Raw genomic sequence first — 23854 nt, 5'->3', positions numbered from 1 at the left:
TACCGGATAAAACTGCGTGGGTGGTCGTGCGAGAGCGCCAGCTATCCTGAGGGAAACTTCGGAGGGAACCAGCTACTAGATAGTTTGATTAGTCTTTTGCCCCTATGTCCTGGTCCGATGACCGATTTGCACGTCAGGACCGCTACAGACCTCCACCAGAGTTTCTTCTGTTTTCACCCTGCCCAGGCATAGTTCACCATCTTTCAGGTCCTAACACATATGCTTGTACTCCACCTTCCCAGCACGGTGGGCTACATGGGTCAGTGGTGCGCCCTGGGTGGACTGGAGAGGCCTCGGGATCTCACCTTGGCCCGGCCGCTGACCCCCCACCCTCCATGCAACCCTCCACCCCGAGTGCCCTGAAGGACTACAGGAGGGAGAGAGGGAGGAAGGGAGGGAGATGGCTGGGAGGGACTGGGACTGCCAGGACTTCTTATAGCCTAGTTCTCTCTCTCAGAGAACCTGGTAAGCTACCAAGAGTTTCCTGCCCACATTTCATTTCGTGGAATTAATAAAGCTCCCCGTGGCATATTCATATGCCAAATACAGTGATTCCCCTGACCCTGAAAGAGCCTCCAATGCGGCACCATTGGAAAGGACGAGTAAAGAGGGGCTTCTATAATCTCAGGGCTAGGAAGAATAGAGACGTTTCTGAGACCACTTGAGAAAATCGATGATCAATGGTATAATGATAATGATGATAATGTTTTTTCCCTATCCTGTATGTCTGTCTCTAGCTTTCATGCCTAGCTAGAACAGCAGGACACAAGTACTATGCAAATACTTTGACTATATTCAAAGTCACCATATGAAACATTGATATGTGTCTGCTTGAGAGTGTTTCTATTTCTTCAATTTACTGGAAAAGCTTGAAAATTATTGACAGTAGGCCCTATTTAAAGGTTTGAAAGAATTCACTTGAATCTCTTTGGACCTGCACTTTTGTTTTAGGGAAGACTTTTGATTACCACTTCAATTTCTTTAATGGTAATACATCTGTACAGGTATTCCAAATCTTCTTGGTTCAGCCTTGGGAGGTTATCGGAATCCAGGAATTTATCCATTTCTTCTAGGTTTTTTTGTTACATGGCATAAAGTTTCTCAAAGCAATCTCTGATGATCCTTTGAACTTTTATGGCTTCTGTTGTGACATTCCCCTTTCATTTCTGATTTGGTTTATTAGTTTCTCTGTCTCTCTCTCTCTCTGTCTTGCTAGTGGTTTATTGATCTTGTTTATGTTTTCAAAGAACCAATTCCTGGTTTTATTGATCTTTTGGGTTTTTTTAAAATTCCAGCTTATTAATTTCTGCTGTTTCATCAGCTCCTTCCTCTTGTCTGGTTTGGACTCCTTTTGTTGTTCATTTTGCAAGATCTCAAGCTCTGAAGTCAAGTCATTTATGTGTGCCCTTTATTTTTCCTTACTGATGAATGCTTATAGAGTTATAAACTTTCCTCAACACAGTTTTTGATGTGCCCATGAGCTCTGATAGTTCATGTCCTCATTCGAATTTGTTTCCAGATATCTTCTGATTTGCTTTAGGATTTTGTCTATAACCTACTGGTTGTTCAGTAGTATGCTGCTTTATTTCCAGGTGTTTGATTTGTTTCTACATTTCTGTGTGTGATGAACTTTTATTTTGGTCTGAAGAGATAGTTGATACAATTTCCATCATTATGATTTTACGGAGGTTTGTTTTGTAGCCCAGCCATGTGACTGTCTTGGAGAAAGTCCCATGTGCACTGAAAGAAAAATGTGTATTCAGCTTGTTGGAGATGGAAAACTCTGTGTATTTCTACTAGGCCCTCTTTCATTTCTTTCTTTAAAGCCAGTACTTATTTGCTGAGTCTTAGTCTTGTTGATCTATCAAGAGTGACAATGTGGTGTTGAAGTTTCCAGCTACAATTGTGCTGCTATCAGTGCCCTCCCTGATGTCTACTAGCAGTTGTTTTAAGTATTTTGTTGATCTTTCATTGGGTACATCTATGTTTATGAGTGTAATTTTTTGCCTGATGCACATATCCATCGATTATTAAGAAATGACCTCTATCTCTTAAAACATTTCTCTTAAAACCTTTCTGTTAAAGCCTGAAATCTATGTTGTTAGATATATTATATCATCCTAACCTTTTTTAAGGAGCTGTTTGCTTGAAGAATTGTCTTCCAGACTTTGACTTTGTGTCTGTTTGCTCTGACTATTCTGATGTGTTTCTTGTAGACAACAGAATGTTGGATTAATTTTAAAAACCTATTTTGCCATGCTGTGTTTATTAGTTGGTGTGTTTAGGACATTGACTTTGAGAAAGATTATTGTCATGAGGTTTTGTGCCATCTTTCTTTAGAATTTTGTTGTATTTGTGGGATTTGTCTGTCTTACAGTAGTTCCTTTAGTTTTATGTTCAAAATTGATTTTAGGTCTATAAATTTAGGTAGTTGTTGCCTAACCGTGAAGTTGCATATCACTGTCTCTGTATCACTGTCATCCGGTTGCTCATTGATTTGCTCGAGTGGGCACCAGTATCGTCTTCATTGTGAGACTTGCTGTTACTGTTTTTGGCATATTTTGGCAAGCTATGCCCTGGGTAGCTTGCCAAGCTCTGCCTTGCGAGTGAAATACTCTTGGTAGCTTGCCTGGCTCTCTGAGAAGGGTGGAGGAATTGAACCCAGGTTGGCTGTGTGCAAGGTAAACGCCCTACCCACTGTGCTATCACTCTAGCCCATTCCTTCAAGTCTGAATGATAACCTAACTGGATAAACTATTCTTGGTGAGGTCTTCATTTCATTAACTATTTTTCGGGGGCTGGAGCGATAGCACAGTGGGGAGGGTGTTTGCCTTGCATGCGGCTGACCCGGGTTCTATTCCCGCATCCCATATGGTCCCCTGAGCACCACCTGGGATAATTCCTGAGTGCAGAGCCAGGAGTAACCCCTGTGCATCGCCGGGTGTGACCCAAAAAGCCAAAAAAAAAAAAACCCTTCATTTCATTAACTATTTTTTAGTATATCTCATCATTGACCTTGGGCCCATAAGGCCTCATTAGATAGGTCTGCTGTAAATCTTAGGGATGCACCATTGTAAATAATTTCCATCTTTGATCTTGCTGCTTTCAATATTGTATCTCTACCTATGGTTTTTGTCATTCTGATAAGGATATGTCTTGAAGACTTTTTATTAGGGACTCTTAGCTGGTACCCTTCTGTTTCCTGGATGTTGACACTTGCATTTTCTGTTCTAGGAACTTCTCAGCAATGACTGTTACTTCCTCATTGGGTGGGGTTGCCTTCCTGTCCCTTTGGGACTCAGATGATTCTTATGTTCATCTCAAATAATTCATCTCTTGAATTAATCCCAAAGATTTCTTGTCTGCAGTTGATTTATTTTGAGGTGTTTTTCCATCTTCTGCTGTTGCCTGGAGGTTTCTGCATCTCATCTTTGAGCTCACTGATTCTGTCTTCAGCTGCTGTTACTCTACTGCTGAGGGCATCCATTAAGTTATTTCATTTCACCTACCAAATATTTTAATAATGGTATTTCTGCTTGTAATTTTTTATTTCTGCTTTCATAGCCTCCTGTGTTTTATTGTATGTCCATTCCACTGTTTCTTTGAGCTCATTAAACATCCTCAACATTTCATCTCTGAATTCTTTACCAGAGTGTTTATGTCGGTGGATATTCCTTGTTGATGCTTCAGGGCCCCTATCCTCATCCACTTCCTGTGGTGGAGACCTATGCTTTACTCCATGATGCCTGTGGTCGTCTGGAGGTGATTCTTTCCAATACATTTTCAGTGCTCCAACTCAACCACCTAACTACAGGGAGGACTCTAGGGGAAACGCTGGGAAACTGTAGGTGGTGATTTCTTCATTCCCTGTCAAATTTATTCCCTTCCACTTTGATTGTCCTGCATAATCGTGTGGAGCCTCTTATGCTGATTCCAGAAATGCATTCTTTGGCCTAATTTACAGCTGCTCTTTGATTAAGTTTGTATTGTTTCCTGTGCTCATTGCTACTTTTGTCAGTTTTAAAGGAATGTTGATTGGAGTAAGGGCTAAGACTACTGCCCTAACGTGGTTGGGATAGCCAGGATGTTCTGGTGAAAGTTCAATATAAGAGGCCAAGAGAAATCACCTAGTTCTTCAGTGCTTTTTATCCTTCAGATTTCTAATCTACTTTGCCTAATCTGCTTGGGTTCATTTCATTTTACTCTAATGGGAAAATTTTATCTTTTTTCATACTTGGATACTATTCTATGATATAAATGTACCACATCATTTTTTTTTCAATCATATATAAGGCGGTTCTTCACCTACTTCTATATTTTATTAGTAGTTATAATGCTGCAATACACAATAAGGAAAATACAACAGTGAGCTTTATTTCAACACTCTCTCCCTGACTGAAACATCAGTTGCCTGCATCTGGCTCGTCATAGGCAAGTTTCCACTCTGGGCAAGAGCTGCACCATCAACTAGAACCACTCTATTAGTCATAGTGTCCTCGCTTAGAAGTAGGATCTGAAGGCACTATGACCAGTTTCAGGTCTCCTATGTCTGCTTCTATCTGGAGGAGATCTTCTTCATTTTGCATCTGTGGGTGCTCAGAGTTGTAGCTTTCCTTCATCTTGGAAATCACTGTATTCAGTAGACACACAACTGCTCTTATTTACAGCAATTTCTGCCTTCTCTGCTCCTCCATCCAACACTCTGTGAGATGCCTGTTTCTTCAACTATCTGGTTGTCTCTTTCCAGAAACTATATATTTTTTTCCATTAATCATTTATTTTAAAATGAGGCGATTAAGAGAATCTGGTGTCTAACTACATGTCATTTTGCTGGACTCTACCATATATTTTCATTTAAATAGTAAACTACTCTGTAACTTAAAAAAGAAAATAAAAGAAACGCTTTTCTAAGTTTGGCACATTAAAAAACCAGTTAGTTGGAAAATGTTTACAGGATTATCTTTGGTTTTGAACAAGATTGCTACTTACAGAGAATACTTCCTAGGAAAGGATACCCCAAAACACGTAGAGGTAAATAAATTAATGGTAATTAGCCTGAAGATTAGATATTTGGTAGAATGGGGGTAGGGTGGACCACACCTGAGTCTTCTTAGGGCTTACTCCTGACTTCGCTCAGAGATCGTGGCAGAGCACAGGGAATCATATGGGGTGTTGTGGATCAAATGTGGGTTGGTCCCATGCAAGGCAAACATCCAGTCCACTGTACTATCTCTCTAGCCTCTTGAGCAAGAAATTTTTAATTTTCTTTGCAAATATTTAGAAATTTAAGTTTCACAATAATATTACAAAATCAATCTCCTAATTTTCATTTTAAGGCTGGAGCAATAGCACAGCAGGTAGGGTGTTTGCCTTGCACGCAGCTGACCCAGGTTCGATTCCTCCACCTCTCTCGGACAGCCCGGCAAGCTACCAAAAGTATCTCGTCTGCACAGCAGAGCCTGGCAAGCTACCTGTGGCACATTCATATGCCAAAAACAGTAAAAACAAGTCTCACAATGGAGATGTTACTGGTGTCCGCTCAAGCAAATCTATGAGCAACGGGATGACTGTGACAGTGACATTTTCATTTTAATCACTGTCACTGTATAACTGTCATCCCATTGTTCATCAATTTACTCGAGCGGGTGCCAGTAATGTCTTCATTTGTCCCAAACCTGAGATTTTAGCAGCCTTTCCTTACTCATCTTTCCCAATGATTGGAAGCTTCTTTCAGGGTCAGTGGAATAAGACCTGTTATTGTTACTGCTTTTGGCATTCCGAATACGTCATGGGGAGCTTGCCAGGTTCTGCCTTGCGGATGGGATACTCTCGGTAGCTTGCCGGGTTCTCTGAGAGGCATATACATTTATTTCCCTCTATCAAGAGCATCAATAATAATAATAGCACTATATCTTGAACATAATTTATTCAAGCAGGCACCAGTAACGTCTCCATTGTGAGACTTGTTGTTACTGTTTTTGGCATATCAAATATGCCACGGGGAGCTTGCCAGGCTCTGCCATGCGGGCGGGATACTCTCATAGGCTTGCTGGGCTCTCCAACAGGGACTGAGGAATCAAACCCGGGTCGGCCGTGTGCAAGGCAAACACCCTACCCGCTGTGCTATTGCTCCAGTCCAATAATTTTAATCATCATTATCATCATCATCATCATCATGTTGATTGTAGATTTTCTTGAGCGGTGTCAGTAATGTCTCTATTTGTCCTAGCCCTGAGATTTTAGAAGCCTCTCTTTACATGTCCTTCCCAATGGTGCCGCATTAGAGGAACTTTCAGGGTCAGGGAAATGAGACCCATCATTGTTAATGGTTTTGGCATATGAATACGCCATGGCGTGCTTGCCAGGCTCTCCCATGTGGGCAGGAAACTCTCGGTAGCTTGCCAGGTTCTCTGAAAGGGAGATTTTTCTTCTCTTAGCACCCATCCCTGCCGAAATACATCTAGGAACCAATGCAGGAAATCTCCAGATCCACCTTCAACAATTGCTCCTCTACCCTTAATCCTAGTTGCCAAACTGACCTCCCAAGCGAACCACCCCTAAAAATGCGACATTCACTGGTCCAGCCATTCTGGAAAACAATATGGGGAGTCCTTCAAAATTTGAAAATTGAACTTCCATATGACCCCGCAATACCACTTCTGGGAATATATCCTGAGGATGTAAAAAGCAGAGTAGAAATGACATCTGTACCTATATATTCATTGCAGCACTGTTCACAAAAGCCAAAATCTGAAAACAACCCAAGTGCCCTAAAACAGATGACTAGTTAAAGAAACTTTGGTAAATCTACACAATGGAATATTATGCAAGTGGTAGGAGAGATGCAGTCATGAAATTTGCTTATAAATGAATAGACATGGAGAGTATCATGCTACGTGAAATAAGTCAGAAAGAGAGGGACAGACATAGAAGGACTGCACTCATTTGTGGAGTATAGAATAACATCACATGAGGCTGACACTCAAGGACAGTAGATACAAGGGCCAGGAGGATTGCCCCATAGCGGGAAGACTGTTTTATGAGTGGAAGGGAGAAGGCAGATGGAATAGAGAAGGGATTACTAAGAAAATTATGGCTGGAGGAACCAGCTGGGATGGCAGATGTGTGCCAAAAGTAGATAATGGACCAAACATGATGACTTCTCAGTGTCTGTGTTGCAAGTCATGATGCCCAAAAGTAGAGAGAGAGTATGGGGAATATTGTCTGCCATGGAGGCAGGGGGAGGGTGGGAAAAGGGGTATACACGGGATAGCGGTGGTGGGGAATGTGCACTGGTGGAGGGATGGGTGTTTGATCATTGTGAGATTGTAACCCAAACATGAAAGCTTATAACTATCTCACGGTGATTCAATAAAATAAAATACATAATAAAATAAAATAAAAATGTGACATTTTTCTTGCCACCAGAAGCAGTTAAGAGAGATCCCCCCGGGGGCTAAAGGGATAGCATAGAGGGTAGGGCATTTGCCCTGCACCTCGGCCAACCAGGGTTTGATTCCCAGCATCTTGTATAGTCCCCCCGAGCACGGCCAGGAGTAATTAGATCTCGCCTTCCCCTTTTATGTAGCCCAAACCACTGGGATGTAAGGTCTGCTCTCCCCCCTCCCTGCATAGGAATGTATCCCACAGGTTGCATTCCATCAGCCCTTGTGCATAGAGGAATGCGACTAACCACACTCTTCTGCCTTTCTCCAGCCAAAGAGCATCTGTCCCCTCCTCCACAGAGTAACCACTTTGGTTTTGCCCCTTCAGCGCCAAATAGAACTAAAAACTGGCTGAGACCCTCCCAGGCACAGCGCTAGCCAGACCTCACTAGAGGTGAGGCGAGGCGGAGCCTGCTGGGAGTGCCTGGATATAAATCTTAATAAATGATATATTTAATAAATGATGCATTTAATAATCCACCATTCTAATAAATGATGCATTTAATCAATAGATTTTTGGTATTTGGAACTATAATATTTCAATCAAAGAAATTTCAAAAAATCTGTCAAATATTGATGGCAACTGTTACTCTATTGAGTATTTCCAATACTTCTGAAGGTAAGGAAAAGATATTCAGCCACAGTGAATGCTTTAAAGACTGCCTTGCAAACTAGAGCTAAATTGGCATTTCTATTCCCTGCCCTGGAAATTAAATCTTATTATCTAATCACTAATCACTATCATCCCGTTGCTCATAGATTTGTTCGAGCGGGCACCAGTAATGTCTCTCATTGAGAGACTTATTGTTACTCTTTATAAAATTCACTATCCTGAGTCCTAAATAATTGCATTCTAAAATAATTTATTGAAGTGCAAATAATTTATCCTTGTGAGAGGTAATCAATTCATCGACTTTTATCTACTATTGGTTTCCAAATATGATTTCGAACTTATAATATCCTGAATATTAAAATAAATATGGATTCTATCTTAATGATTTCCAAACAGTATGTTATATTTGAATAATACATGGGTAATCTGTTCATCTTTCATTTTGAAGAACAGGAAACAGAATATATATCTGTATTCTGGAGAAAGAAGAAATGATTCAGTCCCCCACCAAGGAAAGAAAAGAAGATTGAAGGAAAAATGTTGTTTTTGAAAGCAATTTGTATTCATCTTTCGTTATTTTCTACAATCAACACTGTTTTATATCCAAGTTTCATAAACAGAAACCATCCAAATTTTAAAAATACTTTTTCTTATGTAAAAAATAAAAGAAGTTCTTGACTAAGGAAATGATGTTTGGAATTTTAAAGTAAAAACTGAGAGTCTCAGGAGACTATGCTCACAGTTCCATCTCTGAAACTACTCTAAATGACACAGTTTTGTTTCTTATCTACAAAACAAAGAATATGCATTAAGTTATAAACTCCTTGGTGGTTCTGTTTTAAAGTGCTGATGGTTCAAAGTGATGTTTAGAATGGTAACTAAAATGATTTGTTTTATATTATCTAGCTACATATTTTGGGCTATTTTCCATGTATTATTATAATTTTTTTATTAGTGATCACTGTGAGATACAATTACAGACTTATAAACTTTTGTGCTTGCGTTCCAGTCACACAATGATGAGTACCCATCCCTCCACCAGTGCCCATTCTCCACCACCAATAATCCCACTATTCCTCCCACTATCCCTTTACTATGCCCCCTAAACCGCCTCTATGGCAGGGCATTCCCTTTTGTTCTCTCTCTCCTTTTGGGTGTCGTGGTTTGAAATTGAGGTATTGAGTGACCATCCTGTTTGGTCTATAGTCTACTTTCAGCACATTTCTCCTATTGTGAGCTGCCCTTTACCTCCTCTATCTGAGCTGCCATCTCCCCCAGCATGTGAGGCCAGCTTTCAAACCGTGGCGCTAACCTCCTGGTACTTATCTCTACTATTCTTGAGTGCTAGTCTCCCACTATGTTACTTTATAGTCCACAGATGAGTGCAATCTTTCTATGTCTGTCCCTCTCTTTCACTAACTCATTTCACTTAACATGATAATTTCCATGTTGATCCACTTATGTGCAAATTTCATGACTTAATCTTTTCTAACAGCTGCATAGTATTCCATTGTGCAGATGTATTGAAGCTTCTTTAACCTATCATCTGTTCTCGGGTTTTTTTTCCAGATTCTGGCTATTGTAAACAGTGCTGCAATAAACATACAAATGCAGATGTCATTTCTACTATACTTTTTTTGCCTCTCTGGGATATATTCCTAGAAGTGGTATTGCTGCGTCAAATGGGAGCTTAATTTCTAAAAGGACTGAACCAGTTGGCATTCCTACAAGCAGTGACAGAGAGACCTCTACCTAACACCCGCACAAAAGTCATACCAAAATGGATTAAAGACCTCAACATCAGACCAGAATCCTAAGGTACATTGAAGACAAGATCGGCAAACCCCTCCATGACATTGAAACTAAAGGTATCTTCAAAGATGACACGCCGTTAGCCAAGTAAGTGAAAACAGAGATAAATAAATGGGACTATCTTAAACTAAGAAGGTTCTGCAAATCAGAAGAAACCGTGACCAGAATACAAAGAAAGTCTACAGTATGAGAAAGGATATTCACCCATTACCCATTTTATAAGGGGTTGATATCAAGGATGTACAAGGCACTGGTTGAACTGCACAAGAAGAAAACACCCATCCCCATCAGAAAATGGGGTGAATGAAATCAGCAGAAACTTTCTCAAAGAAGAAATATGAATGTCCAAAAGGCACATGAAAAAATGCTCTTCATCACTAATCATCAGGGAGATGCAGATCAAAACAACAATGAGATATCATCTCACACCACAGAGACTGGCCCACATCCAAAAGAACAAAAGCAACTGGTGTTGGTGTGGATGTGGAGAGAAAGGGACTCTCCATGTATTATTTTTAAAGTACAAAATGAAAATATATTTAAAATATGCATCTTTTTAGGTTTTTTATTTTTTGTTTTATTTTGCTAATTTTTCTAAGCAAAGCTAGATAAGATAGACGATTCTAAGAGGGGATAGTTATTTTAATATTTTCTTATAGTTCTGGTTCAGTAGAATTATTATTTACAGAGGTCAAGAGATTTTTCTTATTAAAATTATTTCTTCCTGTGAAAGTGTTAATAAAAACAAGAAAATCAGGTAATCTTAATTCCAGCTGTCCTATAATGGGTGCATGAGTGAATTTTGTATTCATGTGCTTAATATTTGAATTTATAAGCACAATGAATTTTGTCTATTTGTTTAAGGAGTATCACCAAATAATCAACAACCATTAAGGATTAAACCCCAAGAATTCGGTTCCTTTTTGCAAGCACTTTTATATTCATGCCAGAAATGTATGGGCTTGAGTGACATAATATAAACATTTTATAATCTGAGTACATTATATTGGAAAGGTTCTCAGCCATCTTTGAGTGAGTACATATGTGAGTACATACATAGAAAATTAATTATCTGCTACTAAACTATAAATATAATCTCATTATCAGACATATTGTCACTGTCATTGTCATCCCATTCCTCATCAATTTGCTCGAGTGGGCACCAGTCACGTCTCCATGGTGAGACTTGTTGTGACTGTTTTTGGCATATCGAATACACCACGGGGAGCTTGCCAGGTTCTGCTGTGCGGGCAGGATAGTCTCAGTAGCTGGCCGAGCTCTCTGAGAGGAACGGAGGATCAGACATATACTAATTTTTTAAAATTCAAGTTAAATCACGAACAAGAATCAAAATAGTTGTATGCCTCTTCATTTTGGAAACCTGGAGTAAATAATGCTTATAACATCAGTGATATATTTTAAAAATAGAACACGTCATATGGTGAATATTATAATAGATTTATTCTGTTTTAAAGCTCAGTATTCAAGCAACCATAAAATCTGGTGATCATCAAATAGGAAATAAAAGAGAACAGTGAGAGAATGATGGAAACTTGGTGATTCAGGATAATAATAGTTATAATAAACAAAGATATAGAAACAATGATAATTTCTTCTCTCTCTAGGAGATTATAATTGATTCACTTAACTTTTGAATCACACATAAACATTTAAACTAACTTTCAGATTTCAATTGGAACCTTTGATTTTCTTGAATTCCTACTGGTCGTTACATTCACTTTCCAAAATAATCCTGTTCTCTTCTATTCATACATTAATAATGGCAAAAAAGAAATATTTTTAATACTTATTTTATGAAGTGGAGACGTTAAAATATTATATTTATCTGTGATGTAGAGACATAACAAAGAATTAGAATCAAACTATGGCAACCACTTGGTCTTAGACATAAAACTCAGATTAAAAAATAGTGAAGGGGAGGAATGAAGAGGAATGAAGAGGTGGACTAGAAATAACATAACTGGTGGAGTATGTTCGGCACTTTGGTAGTGCTGGTGAGGTACAGGAACTGTAAATCCATACCTCATGGTAGGGCTATTAGAACCATGTTACCAACTGTAGCACTGTAGCACTGTCTTCCTGTTGTCCATCGATTTGCTCGAGTGGACACCAGTAACTCTCCATTGTGAGACTTGTTGTTACTGTTTTTGGCATATCGAATATGCCACGGAGAGCTTGCCAGGCTTTACCATGGGGGCGGTATACTCTCGGTAGCTTGCCGGTCTTTATGAGGGACAGAGGAATTGAACTCGGGTCAGCCGCATGCATGGCAAACGCCCTATGGGATGTTACCTACAGTATCAATTTTACTTACTCTATTTGCTTTACATAGCAATCCCCAAATAAGCTCAGGAAAGGAGATCTGGCTCCTATCCTCCCATCCCACTCCCAACCTACAGTGATTCTTAGCTAATCATCACAGTAGTTCAATGCAAGGGCCTAACACAATGTGATGCAGCTCTGGCCATGTAAGACCAGGTATACCCTGAGCTGAATAATGCTGGGGTCTTCATGATTCCACCTAGAATTTTTCAGAACTCCAGAGATGCCCCTAGTGAATTGAGTGAACCTGTCGTGCCAGAAATGAAACTTGAGGTAATTGCATGTTGGGTAGGCACCCTCTTGTCCCTTATGAGTTAAAATTCTAAATCATTTCAGTTTATTTTTGCACACAAAATCAATAAAGCAGGGGGACTGATGTCAACAAGATGGTAGAATAGGCACCCAGGCCCTCTTACTCCTGAATGATACACTAACTCAATAATATATGGATAAGGAAAAAAACATTCTCTCAACATCCAAACCAAATAAACATAGAGAGACTAGTCAATGCAACATTAACACAGCACTCATTCTTCTCAAATTTACTTGAAATATTCTCCAGTACAGATCACAGGTCAAGTTACAAAAGACACTTTCACAAGAGCACTTAATTTAACATTTAAAACAGAAATTTAATCTTAAAGCTAATACTTAACTCATAAGAAATATCTCTTAAACCTAAATAGAATAAAATTATAATCACTATCAAAAGAAAATTGGAACAAATGTATGAATAGCACAAATCAAAAAACCCATACACCAAAGAAAAATAAAAAGAGAAAGTGCAAAATACATACACACACATATACACACACACACACAGAAATGTAGTACAACAAAACTTTTGCATGAGAATGAGCAGTACTAAAGGGGAACTTCTCAAAAAAAACAGCCTATCTTCACACATTGGGGAAAATATGGAGCAAACTAAGCTCAAAGTTAATAGAAAGACGAAAACAATAAAGACAAGAGCAAAACCAAACAAAAGAGAGACAAGAAAAATTAAAAAAAATCAGCAAGACTTGGAGTGGGTGTTAAAAAAGATCAATAAAATTGTTCATATATTAACCAAGAAGCGAGAATACTCAAATATATATAATCAGAACTGAGTGAAGAGGTGTTACACCAGATGCCACAGGAATGAAAATAATCATGAGACTATGATGAAAAATTATATGTTAATAAATTATATAACCCAGAAGAAATGGATTGATTCCTAATTACATGCCGCCTACCCAGAATGAATCATGATAAATAGAAAATCAGAAAGACCTATAACTGGTAAGGTTACTGAGTCAGTAATGAAAAGCACTCCAATAAAGATAAGTCCAAGACTAGTTTTGCGTGCACTGAAGAAATCAAACAGATATTTTTAAAATGCTAATCTTTTCCTCTATTCTAAGAAATTGGGGTTAAGGAACACTTCAAATGTTATTAGGCAAGCATTATCTTGACACATTAAAATATTTTAATCATTTTGGAGCACAAAAGCTGAAAACTATAAGCTGAGTTTCTTGCAACAGAAATTTATTTATTACAGTTTTAAAAATTTGAAAATGTGAAATCAAGTTACTGACAGTTTCAGCATTCATCTAACAGGAGCCTACATTATGGTTTTAATCTTAGAGTCTTTTACACTGTACCTTTATGGCATAAATGGTGTGAAAGGTTTCTGGTGTCTTACTATAAGGCCATTCCTTTTTATAAAAATTTTAGACTCATTATCTGAGAATTTCTAATAATCAACTTCCAGGTACCATCAAGCTGGAAGTTAAGACATTAATATACCAACGTTGGGGGTCACAAACAGCCCACAACATTCTACTCTTCCATTTCACCTGCACAGCGATCAGGGCATTTGCTTTGCACATGGTTGACCCAGGTTCCATTCCTCTGTTCCTCTCGGAGAGCCCACCAAGCTGCCGAGAGTATCCCACCCACATGGCAGATCCTGGCAAGCTACCCATGGCATATTTGATATGCCAAAAACAGTAACAACATGTCTTAAAATGGAGATGTTAATGGTGACTGCTTGAGCAAATTGATGAATAGCGGGATGACAGTGCGACACACACACACACACACACACACACACATATCATCATCATGATCATCATCCTGTTGATCATCGAATTTCTTGAGCGGTCTCAAGGTCTCAACAACCTCTCCATTTGTCCTAACCCTGAGATTTTAGAAGCCTCTCTCCACCCAGTCTTCCCAATGATATCATATTGGAGGCTCTTTCAGGGTCAGGGGAATGAGACCCATCTTGTTGCTGGCTTTGGCATATGAATACACCATGGGAAGCTTTCGAGGCTCTCCCATGTGGGCAGGAAACTCTCAGTAGTTTGCCAGTTTCTTCCAGAGGGAGAAGTTAGGTTATAATATATTGTGCAGCTGCTTTGCATTCCTCGTGCTTCTGGGAGCTTGCTTTTAAGTCTCTGGATGTTGGCCGTTGATGGGATTACACACACCCGGGTTCCTCTGCTAGTACCTTCATGAGTGAGGCCTGTCCGAATGTGTGGAGAGGGACCTCGAGCATGGCTGTAGCTAGGTTCTGGTGGTCTTTGACCGCCAGGAGCTCTGCTCGGGGTGGGGAGGGAAGCTGAAGCCCATCCCCTCCGAGGGGCCCCAGGGAAGACAGCCAGGTGTGCGGGCAAGAGACTCTCTGCCTCATATATATATATATATATATATAATATATAAGTTAGTAACATATATATTGTACATATATATCACTTACTTACAAAATATAATGATTGTCATTATAGGCATTAGATAGATAATCCCTTTACAGAGGAAGAAATAGGAAAGTAAAAAGTTGATGGGTCTCAAGGTAATCTGAAATCTCACATTAAATTTTATTAGCACATACGATTCAATAATAATTTTTATTGAATTATTATTCAACAATAATTCAATACTTCACTCTATTTTAATTCAGTTTTATTTATACTCACTTTCTGTGCCTCTCTGAAAGTGATTAAGTTGGTGGTTCATATCCGTACTAATCTCACAAAATTGTTGCAGGCATTTCATGTTGAAGGTTCTCTGGGTTGAGATCAGGCTCTGTAACTCCAAGAGGCCTTAGCAGCTTGGCTGCCTTGGTGATAGTTTACAATAATTTTTTTTTCAGGGATCCAATTACGGAGGCACTGGGCAGAGGAATCCAGGATCATCTGAACCAGAAAACTGCCCTAGCCTTTGAAACTACCATGATCATACCATAATGCTCTCTCCTCAGCTCACTCTTGCACTCTGGGCCAGGGTGAAAGTGGTAGTCCTAAGGAAAATGGAAAGTAATCCTTTCCTTATTAAGAATAGGGTCTGGCTTCACTTGAGCATAATTAAGCCTGTGGATCATAATCATACTAAACTCACCAAATTGTTTTAGGCGAAAAGATGAGGCCATATGTGTATAGATTGAAATCTGGGTATCTCGGGTCAAAGAGATAGTACCTGGGGAAAGTGCTTTTGCTTTAAACTCCCCTTATTCCCCAGCATCACATTGAGCTAAGAGCCGGAGTAAACCCTGAGCACAATGGTTATAGCTCCTGAAACAAAAACAAATCACTGTGTCTTCAAGCTAACTCAGCCCAAAGGCAAGGAGGCCTTTGAAATATAGGGACCCATTGAAAATTCTTTTGGCATGCAAAGTGCAAAGCCCAGAGCATGAAATGGACTCTGAGAAGAATGGATCCTGCAAGAACAAAGGCTGTGATAAGGATGTCAAAGATCATCAATAGTATCAAAGATCATCAATAGTTTTAAATTCCCCTTCTCTTCAGATTACCCTAATAACAGGATTTTGGGGAGCAGTTTGGGGAAACCTTATAAAATCTAACATTGTAGAAGCAAAGGGAAAATTCTCAATATTGGAAATTTGAATCTGCGTGAGATGTTCTCTTGGTATACTTCCAATGTTGGGGGACACCTGCATCACACCTTATCGATTTGGGATGTGTGCTCTGCTCTTTTTCCTCTGGAGAAGCCCACATTTCCTTGAACATGTTCACCCTTTTTTTTTAATATCCCCTCATATTTTCCAAATTAAAAAGAAAACAGTTCTTCACTATTATTTCCTTCTTAATATTCTTTTTTTATGTGGACAGGTACTGGATCTGAAGAGAACCTAGGCAGGAGTCAGGGTCATTTTTTTTTTTTTCTCTCCTGAAAAAGCAAATTCCTTGTCCTAGCCTGAGTTTCACAGGTCCGTGAGAAATTGAACAGTGGGGATTAATGCTTCTGCAGTGGATCTCAGGCATAGACTGCTGACTGCCCAGTGGGGCTGATGGAATACAGCCATCTTTGCTGTGTACATGCTTGTGAAAGAGTTTACCAGTCCTGACTTCCTAGGTACTTTTCTAGGAGAGTGAAGAAGGGAAAGGACTCCTTTTTGCCCAGGCCACTACTTCTTTTTCACTAAGTCCCTTAAGTCATCTTCAAAATATTGGATTTCTTGACTTAATCCTTAGCATTAAAGAGAACAAAACCTAATTAAAAACATCAGATAGGGGCTTAGGGATGACTTAAAAGTATCAGATAGTAGCAAAATGTGTCACTGCACGCACTGGGAGTCATTGTGGTGGTTTGGCTTTTTAGGTTTATGAGCAACACCACAGAGCATGTTACCTCCTGTTTACAAAAATAAGGAGGGTCTAAACATCACTATTAAAGTATATGGTCCTTAGTAAACTTGAATGTGAGCACCACAGTAATCCCCAGTTTAACTATAACCAAAATTTGCACAGGTTCCACGACTAAAGTGTGAAATTCCTAAAAAGCACATATGCAAGCACAGCTAAAAGTGCATGAACACTGTTGAACACCACAGCTAAGTGCATAGCACATTGCGGTCAACACAACAACACTAACAATGAAAAGTGGAACGTAAAAATCTCAGGTAGATAACCATTTTTATCAAGTTTTGTCTTTTGCAAAGCATTGGGATATGGATCCAAGACATTCAATTTCTTTGTCACTTGATAACAAGATAGGTTTTTTTATATTGTCTATAATTTGGCTTTAATTTTTTTTTGAAATCTCAAGAGAATAGTCTTTGTTAACTATATTTATTCTTAAAGAAGAACAGAACTTTTCTCTACAGCTATTCTTTCTTCTTTCTGAGTCCTTGCTGCATTATTAGAATTGTCTTTGTAACTCTGTTCATAGCAATTTAGTGTTTTCCAGAATTATCTCAAGACATTCTAGTCTCTGTTAATTGCCCAGTTTTACTGCCACTTTTATATTTTTTAGACATTTATTATAGTATTTGTCACCCACTTCTTGATGGCAATTTCTGTCTTAATCAGTTTATGCTACCATGATAGAATATCATAAGTGTATAGCTATAAACACTAGAAATTTATTTCTTATAGTTTCAATTATTATAAATTAAATATCAGCAGACTTGGTGTCTGGTGAGCAACTATTTCTTGGTTGCAGACTGGTAATTTCTTTACACATATTCATAAGAGAGAGAGAGAAAGAGAAAGAGAGAGAGAGAGAGAGAGAGAGAGAGAGAGCAAGCGAGAACACGCTCTCCAGTATCTCTTTTAGAAGAGAACAAATCACTTATAGTTACGAGGAACTCTATAATCATGAACTATTTAGTCATAAAAATACCAAGTTGGGAACTCAATATATAATTTTGGGGTGGTAGAAGGGAAAAACATTTCACCTATACCACACGGTATCTTACAAAAAGAAAACTTCAGGCCAAAATACCTAATGAACGTAGATGTGAAAATTCTCAATAAAAGACTAGTAAACCAAATTCCATAACACATTAAAAGGATCATACATCAAGACTGTATGGGTTACAAAGAAGGGTCAGCCTGGCTGTCTTCATCGGGGCCCCTTGGAGAGGGTGGGTTGAGTTTCCCTCCCTGCCCTGAACAGAGCCCCGGCAGCCAAAGCTCTCCGGAACCCAGCCACAGCCATGCTCAAGGCCCCTCTCCACACGTTTGGACGAGCCTAACACATGAAGGAACCAGCAGAAGAACCCAGGTGTGCAGGACCCAGGGCTGAGATCGCCAAGCCTACTCGGATTGGGACTGGGCCTCTTCTGCCCAGATCCCCCATTTTCCAGTAGCTAGGCAGTCACACCCAGAAACTGCCCCTGGGGCCGTGTAATCCCATCATCGGCCAACATCCAGAGACTATAAAACCAAGCTCCTGGAAGCACACAACATCTTATAGCCTAGTTCTCCCTCTCAGAGGACCTGGCATGCTACTTGAGAGTTCCCTGCCCACATGGGAGAGCCTGGCAAGTTCCCCGTGGTGTATTCATATGCCAAAACCAGTAACTATGATGGGTCTCATTCCCCTGACCCTGAAAGAGCCTTTAATGCGGCACCGTTGGGAAGTACGAGTAAAGAGAGGCTTCTAAAATCTCAGGGCTAGGACGTATGGAGATGTTACGAGACCGCTTGAGAAAATCAACGATCAACAGGATGATGATGATGATGATGATGATGATGATGATGGTGATGAATGTTCAATCAATTAATAAATTGATTTAAAATTAATCAGTTATCGATACATAGTATTTACAGAGTGAAGAACAAAAATTATTATTGTCTAATAATTATGGCAGTTCATTCATAAAATTTCAACATTTTTTTCTGGATAAAATGGTGTAAAAACTAGGAAAAAGTTTACCTAAACATAATAAAATCTGTAAATATAAAATCTACAGAAAACATCATCCTGAATGATGAAAAACATAAAACTTTACCGCAAAAATTAGGACAAGGGAAGTAAACTAAATCTGACCAGGTCTATTTAGTATTTCAATATGTTATTGAAAGTTCTAGCTAGAACATTAAGTCAAAACAAGGAAATTTAATAAGCATCCAAATCAGGAAGACTTAAATTATTTCTTTGCAGGTAAATATGTTTTTAATATAAAGAATGTTGAAATATTACAAATACAATTGATTAAGCAAAATTATAATATAGAAAATATTTTAAAATAATAAGAATTTGTTAAGCAGTGAATTATCTGGAAAGGAACTTAAAAAAACAATTTGAATTCTGGTTATGGTGACTATGACTGTCTAATGTGACTCATAAAAGCAACTTAAGTAGCCTAATGCAAGCATTATGGACCACTAGTACAGACCTGTCCATTATAAGAAACTTCATACAGAAAGTGAAAAAAACAAGCAACACCACATATGCTAGTATCAGAATCAAAAATCCTAAAAATATATGTCACAAATATAAAATATTATAGGCAGTCACAAAAGACCACGAACAGCTAAAACTTTTTCGAAAAGAATAAAACTGTAGTCCTCATATTTCCTGACTTCAACTCACTTTTCATACATATTGAAATTGGAAGCAAGTAATTGAGCACCAAATGCACGAATCAAAGCCAGTGAAAACAGAAGAGAAAATGGATGGGCACTTTTATAACCAGGCCAGTAAACTCAGCCCACTTCCCTCTGTGAGCCAACTGACAATATCTTCCCAAACACTCCAGCTAGCAAGTCTCTGTGATGACATTGAACTCTACAGGAAGGTGTGGTATGGAGGTTCTATTTGCCCATTAAGTCTGTGTCAGCACATAGGTTACTTAGCCACACATAAATTCATATGAATACAGAGCAGATAGCTAGAAAAGAATATCAAGAAACTTGGATTAAAAGAAGAAAAAAATGTCTAAATTGAAATAAATGATCTAAAGATATAGATATTGAACTGAAAAAACACACGTGTGAGTCAGCAGCAAAATAGATGTAAAAAAGAAATAAAAAGACCTCTAGGACAAGGTAGATGCAATCATCAAAAAAAAAAAAGAAAAGAGATAATAGTATAAAAAAGAAGAAAAGAAAAATGGGTGTTGGGAATGGGGTAGTCAGAAGTCAGGGATATGTTTAGCCTTCACTGGGGCTAAACCTGTGGCTAAACCTTCCAGTTCAAACCCTGCACCACGCATGTCCTCATGAACATTGCTGGGTGTATCTTGGCAGGCCCAGAGAACCAATGACTATGATTCTGATGGCATACAAGCATTTTGGGGGATGCCCTTGATGCCCTCAGTAGCACCAGGCTGAACAGAAGGACCTATTGTTAGGTTGGAGCATAAAACCATCTAGCTTGGTTGGCTTAGTACCACTACGAGTAACCTCCAATTCCCTCAAATTATTGGAGATCTCCCCCCAACATCAGCAACCACCCCTCCCCACCCCCAACTCCAGTGAAGAACACAAGAGATTTATGGGAATGCATTTTGAGGAACATTTGCATTACAGACATTCCAGAATGAGAGGGATCACAGGAGGGAAGAATTACTAAAAAAGAAATAAGACAGATGAGAATTTCTCTAATCCTGATCTGGGGAACCCAGAGTTACAAAGTAAAACCAAACAGAAGAACACCAGGATAAATTGTAAGTTAAATGACAAGATTCAAAGGAATCAGAGACTTCTAAAAGCAACAAGAAAAAAGCAAAGACTCAAATTTGAAGGGACTGATTTGCATAGGATGAAATGAAACTCTTTTTCATTAGGATAAAATGAGTTTCATTCACCTATGAGACTATTTCATTAGGATAAGAATTTCATTTTATCCTAATGAAACTCTACAGGAAAGAATGGAATGGCAAAACAGATCAAAAGCATTTAATACAAAGAACCTCCAGTACAAATCCCCTATATTCCCAGGTTATCACTCTGATTTGAAGTAGTGATAAAGAAATTTTCAGATAAACAACAGTTAATAGAATTTTATAAATTCATCCATTGCTGTATTAAAAGGAATGAAACCATAGAACCTGTAATACTAGAAAGATATACAAAGGGAGAAAGTAGGAGAGCATTAAAAGAGGCTTCAGAATGACTTGAGACAGACTGCTTTTAAAATTAAAAGAGAAAAAAATTATTAGACATAAATTACAAAGAAATCTTCATGCAAAAACAAAGAACCCAAAACAAAGCAAAACAAAAATCAGAAAAAAGTAATGAGGCATATGGAAACAGATTATCACTACACAAAATGTGAGTATCAAAATGAAATTAAAGAAAATTAGAAGCTAAGGAAACAAAGATGAATTGATAAATACACCCAAAATTCTAAGAAAATGTTAAGCTCCTTTATATAATGAATTTTATTAAATGTCAATCGATATAATACTCTAAAAGAAACAAAAATAGCTGGATATATCAGGAAACAAACTTTCCTGCTTACAAGAGGCACATTTGAACTTGATAAAAGTAAATAGCTAAATATTGGCAAATGCAGCTTAAAAGAAAAAAGCTAAACTGGCTCTCTGTGTATCAAAAAAAATAGACATAGACATAAAGGCATTATATATAAAATGATACAATAAATCAAGAGGACAACTTACCAATATATATGCACCAAATTAAGTGACAACAAAGTTCTTACTTTTGATTGTTTTTGGGTTTTGGGGCCACACCTGGTAGTGCTTAGGGCTTCCTCCTGGCTCTTCACTCAGGGATCACTCCTGGAAGTGCTCAAGGGACCAGATGGATGGCTGGGGATTGAACCCAGGTCAGCAAACACCCTGCCCACTGTTCTATTGCTACCCATAGAGAAAAACTAATAGTACTGTAGCACTGCACTGTCGTCCTGTTGTTCACTGATTTGCTCGACCAGTAACATCTCCATTGTGAGACTTGTTATTGTTTTTGGCATATCGAATATGCCATAGGTAGCTTGCCAGGCTCTGCTGTGTGGACAGGATACTCTCGGTAGCTTGCCGGGCTCTTCAAGAGGGAGAGAGGAATCCAACCTGGTCGACCATGTGCAAAGAAAACTCCCTACCCGCTGTGCTATAGCTCCAGTCCAAAAGTAATAGGAGAGATAATAATAATAATAATAATAATAATAATGATAAATATACACAGCTTCCTCTATGTTTTCAAAAAATGTGCTTACTGTCCAGAAGAAAATGTTGTATAGTTTTTCAGCAGAAATTTAAAATAGCACTGTCACTATCGTCCTGTTCATCAGTTTGCTCAAGTGAACACCGGTAACGTCTCCATTGTGAGACTTCCTGTTACTGTTTTTGGCATATTGAGTATGCCATGGGTAGCTTGCCAGGCTCTGCTATGTGGGCGGGATACTCTCAGTAGCTTGCTGGGCTCTCCGAGAGGGACAGAGGCATTGAATATGCCATTCTCATCATTAGAAAGATCAGACAGAAAGTCAATATCAATAGTCTTAGTTGAGGAGTTGGAATAAAATAGGATTAATACATAAATTGAGGGTTTTACAATACCTCAAGCCCAACACATTCTTCAGCAGTATATTTGAAAGGACACTGATAGGAACTTATTCCATGTCCAGAACTCTTAGGCATCATCATCTTTATGATAAAGGTAGAAAAAGCTTCGCTTTCTGTCTCACAGGTCTTGATTTTCTCAAGCTGGAGGCATGCTTCACTTGTCATACTTGCTTGGTGAGTCTTGAATCAATATATACTAATTACCACAAAAGTGTATTAACAAGATGTAAGAAGATGTAAAAAAGGTGCTTCTCTATCAAGAATCTAGCCAGCAGTGGAGAGGTTAGGAAAGACAATCACATATATCCGAAATATTAGAACAGCTTCCTCTCTCTTTTAAAAAAACATGCTTACTGTCCAGACGAAAGTGTTGTATAGTTTTTCACCAGCAATTTAATAGTAAAGGTAGATTTTTTTTGTCTATACTTAAAATGACCTTAATTTGTAACTGCCTGGATTGCTGCCAAAGTCATTGATAATTTAATTTTATTTGTCCCTTAACATGAATATTAACACTTCATTTAGAGTAACAACATGAAATGGCGATGTGAGGTTAGAATCAATAAGTGCAAAGAGAATAAGATTTTTATGTGTTTTCTTTCAAAGGGGGTTGGACCCTGAACATCATACTCTGAAGCATGTGCTTTACTCTGGACTACATGCTCAACCCCGAGATACTCAAATCCAGGGGGAAAATAAGTACTTAAAATACCCCTTGTATCTCCCTCAAACTTGTGTGTGTATCCAGACAATGAAAATACTGTTGAATTATGTCTTGTTGAAATGATACGATTTTAATGCCTGGAAAGGTAGGAGTTAATATAAAAACATTATTAATCAGAATAAGAGCCAAACTTCAGCTTTGAGCATAATTTGGACTTGTGAGGCATATTTAAAGAGGGAGACAGATCTTAAAGGACTGAAATAGCTGAAAACTGTAGATAAGAAAATTCTATGTAAACTAAGTGTATGAGCTTCTTTAATCATGTCACTGGCATCATGTAAATGCCAGACACTCTTCTATATACGGTTTTAGATATAGCAGATGTTGGCATTTAAGTATAGGTTGCTATGAGAGAAAATTGCCCTTGAATGGAAGAGGAAGTTTACTGGTAGCAAAAAATGATTTTCTCAGTTAACAGCTTTAACCCCAATAATAAAATTGTTTTCAACCAGAGGCTACAGGGTGGGAAAGGAGGAGAGATATAATGACATCTCAATTCCAATCTAAAAAAGAAAGAAAATCAGCTTCAGTATAAATTGCGGATGTGTGGGTTGTATACATAGAACCTTCTCCTCCCTCTCCTCAAACCTCTAGGCTTCATGTTAAATGGAACAAATCACATCCTTCGTGGTTCTGCTCTGTTTAGTACAGCTGCTTGC

The 23854-nt window shown here is 38.5% G+C and overlaps 1 protein-coding gene across 3 annotated transcripts in view; it reads right to left on the bottom strand.

The window, feature by feature from the left end:
• The window catches only part of NKAIN2 (sodium/potassium transporting ATPase interacting 2), a 1086277-nt gene that overhangs the window by 166849 nt on the left and 895574 nt on the right, over positions 1-23854 (bottom strand). The gene's annotated exons all lie outside the window — the stretch shown is intronic.

Source organism: Sorex araneus, chromosome 4 (genome assembly GCF_027595985.1).
Source record: "Sorex araneus isolate mSorAra2 chromosome 4, mSorAra2.pri, whole genome shotgun sequence".
Taxonomy (NCBI): domain Eukaryota; kingdom Metazoa; phylum Chordata; class Mammalia; order Eulipotyphla; family Soricidae; genus Sorex; species Sorex araneus.
The sequence above is the reverse complement of the archived record's forward strand: the minus strand, read 5'-3'. Positions and strand labels throughout refer to the sequence as shown.